A 3099-nucleotide genomic window follows, 5' to 3' on the forward strand; every position below is an offset into this window, starting at 1 on the left:
TACTGGAGAATTATCAGGAACCATTACGCACGGTCAAGAATAGTGTTCCGTGTTATTGTGCGCTATTGCGTGTAACAGCGCATCGTTAAGTTCTGTCACGTTGTGAATGAGGTGAATTGTCTCCACACACACACACATATTCATCCAACCGAATTCAGATCGCTCCAGTTTTTCAGAAGAACTTTGTGACTGCATGCGTAGTTGGGCTCTGTGCCATGGAGTGGCGCAGAGAGGAGGAGGACAGAGCCAGATGTTTGGCTTCATGCGGCTCTCGTCTCACCCATTTTCCCAAACATCAGGCACATGCAGCAGGTGGAACACCTGCAGGAGCACGCTGAAGAGCACTGAAATTAGACTTTTAGCCGACTTGGTGTCAGCAATCAAACTGAATGCGATGCAGCAGCATTTAATTGTGCGCATGCTTCTTCATCTGCCGGACTGGAGGAGGCGCAGAGATGTCTGGCTGCACGTGAGTCTCCTCTCGCTCCTCTGGCTCAGACTCGTTCTCCCGCTTATCGGTTACAACAGCAGGTGGAACACCTGCAGGAGAGTCCTGAGGAGCTTCAGCAGGAACTGTGGAACGACATTTGGAGCCGAGTTTAATTGTGCGCACGTGACAGAAAACTGATTTGCCGTGGCGCGCAGTGAAATGTGACGCCGCGTTACAAGTCGTGTCCAAACTTGACAGTTTCCGTGTCACTTCGTAATAACGCGTGACAGTTTGGGCTCCAAGAACCATCACAGGAACCACTACGAACGTTGTCACGTTCTATTAAGGATCAATACTCATCAAGACGGATCAATACGCTCAGTTGCGACCTCCACGACGTGAGACGAAATGAGGGTGGTGTGTGACATTCGTGGAAGATTTTTTTGACAGGCAAAAACATGCTCCACGAATATCAAGAATATCATGCACCAACACGCAGAAACCTATTCAGATGCGTTAAGTCACATTAAGAATGTCAGGAATGTGTCACGAATGACAGAAAAATGACATTCGTAACGCGTCTCGGTTATGTGTAAACGAAGCCTTTGTTCAAATGGGCAGGAAATTTATTGAGGGCAGGAATGAGAAATCAAATGTAATTTGTGTGCAAGAATGTCCTAGGCCATAGTAGGCTTTATTATTCATGGTCATGTACTGTAGCTGTGTGTAGGGATCAGGAAAATTGTCCTGGTGGGGGAGTAGCTACCTTTATTCAACAGGAGTTGGGTTAGTCTTTAAAGTAAGCAGGGAAGCTGAGGACGTTCTGGCTGAGGTATGGATAGGTAATACTAACCTATGGATAGTGGACTTCTATAATCCATGTTTTGTGTACGGCTCAGCCACACAATCTCATCTGCAAAAGCTCGATGTGATACAAGCTCAGGCCCTTCGTGTATGTTGTGGAGCTTTCAAGACATCATCAATCCCAGTTCTTCAGGTAGAGGTTGGAGAATTACCTTTAACCTTAAGGCATCTCCAATTATATATGGGGTACTGGACAAATTTACAGGGTCACAATCAGACACATCTCACCAGATCTGTTTTAAATTAAGTCTAATAGTTTGGGTTGGATAGGAAATAGTCATGCTAGGAAACTAGGCTTGTGTAAGTTTATACATATTGTCTTATTCTCCCTTGGTTTTTCCCGATGCCTCAAGCAGACTTTGAGATGGAGAAACTGTCAAAGGAAAGTAATAAGTACGGTGGGATGGATGGTCTAATTCAGCAGTACGTTAACATGAAATATACGGATATGATTCAAATATTTACAGATGGATCTAAAGATCCAGTCACAGGAAAGACAGAAGCAGAGGTTTATATTCCCCAGTTTCATAAATCGATCATAAAAAGACTGTCAGATCATATAGCTGTCTTTTCTCTGGAACTGCTCGCACTGTGGTGAGTAGAGGAGGTGAAGTTCAGTCACCATGTCATCTGTTCAGATTCAATGGCAGCATTAGTCAGCATTTCAAACAGCAAGTCTGTTTGCAGGCCAGACCTGATCAATGAGATTCTTCAAAGCTTATTTAAACTACAACAGAATATTTTAGTATGTCTCATGTGGGTTCCATCTCATTCTGGAACTGAGGCCAATGAAGTAGAAGATCAGCTGGGATGGTTTGGAGACATGAGAGAAGTGAGATTGAGATGGTTTGGGCATGTGCAGAGGAGAGACCTGGGGTATAGTCGCCCTATAGAGAGTTTTCATGTGACGTATCGGTCACGTCATTTTGTGTCCCGCGCCCATTCTGGATTATGATGCAGTGGCCGCTGTGATACGCTACGTGCATTTGGCGACCAACTGCAAAAGCTTCAACGTCGGTGTGAAGAAGCCTCACAGCACCGTGGCGTTGAGAGAGATCCGCTGCTACCAGAAATCCACTGCTCCCAGAATTTTATTTTATTTTATTCGGCAATGAAATTATATAAGAATACATAAAAATACTGCAGAGGATAACACAAGAACGCTTCCAATACGGATGCTTATTTACATTGTGGTCCTCGAGCACTGAGCTGCTGATCCGCAAGCTGCCCTTCTAGCGCCTGGTGAGAGAAATCGCTCAGGACTTAAGACGAGCTCCGCTGTGATGCTCTGCAGGAGGCCAGCGAGGCTGACCTGCTCGGCAGCTTCCTTCACAATATTGCAGTGTGACACTGTTGGCCAGTTCGTTGCATCACCACTAAATTCACTATCTGGTATAAGATAGTGAATTGAACCAATAGCGTTATCTCAAGGATTTAAAGCATCATAATAACCGTACATTCTCTCCATTTTTCATTCACGCGCCAGCCTCCTTGTAATCCAAAATGGAGACGGCACCTGTCCTGCAGCAAATTGGTCACGTGAAACCCTCTATAGAGGTTTCAAATCCCACAAAAATCTTGCAAAACTTCAGAGAGTTTGCTGCTCTTTACATTTTCGTGGTATGATGTTCATTTGCAATTGTCATGTGGTTTCTCCATGTTGTTTAGACTGCAGCGACTCTCTGGCGCGCAAGGGATTATGGGATATCTCAATAGGGCAAATAGCGCCGAGGGAGGACCACTGAACTCTACACTTCAGTGAGGAGGACATGCGGGTGGTTGGTGTGATGGAGAAAGATACAAAG

This window comes from Thalassophryne amazonica, chromosome 7, assembly GCF_902500255.1.
Source record: "Thalassophryne amazonica chromosome 7, fThaAma1.1, whole genome shotgun sequence".
Taxonomy (NCBI): domain Eukaryota; kingdom Metazoa; phylum Chordata; class Actinopteri; order Batrachoidiformes; family Batrachoididae; genus Thalassophryne; species Thalassophryne amazonica.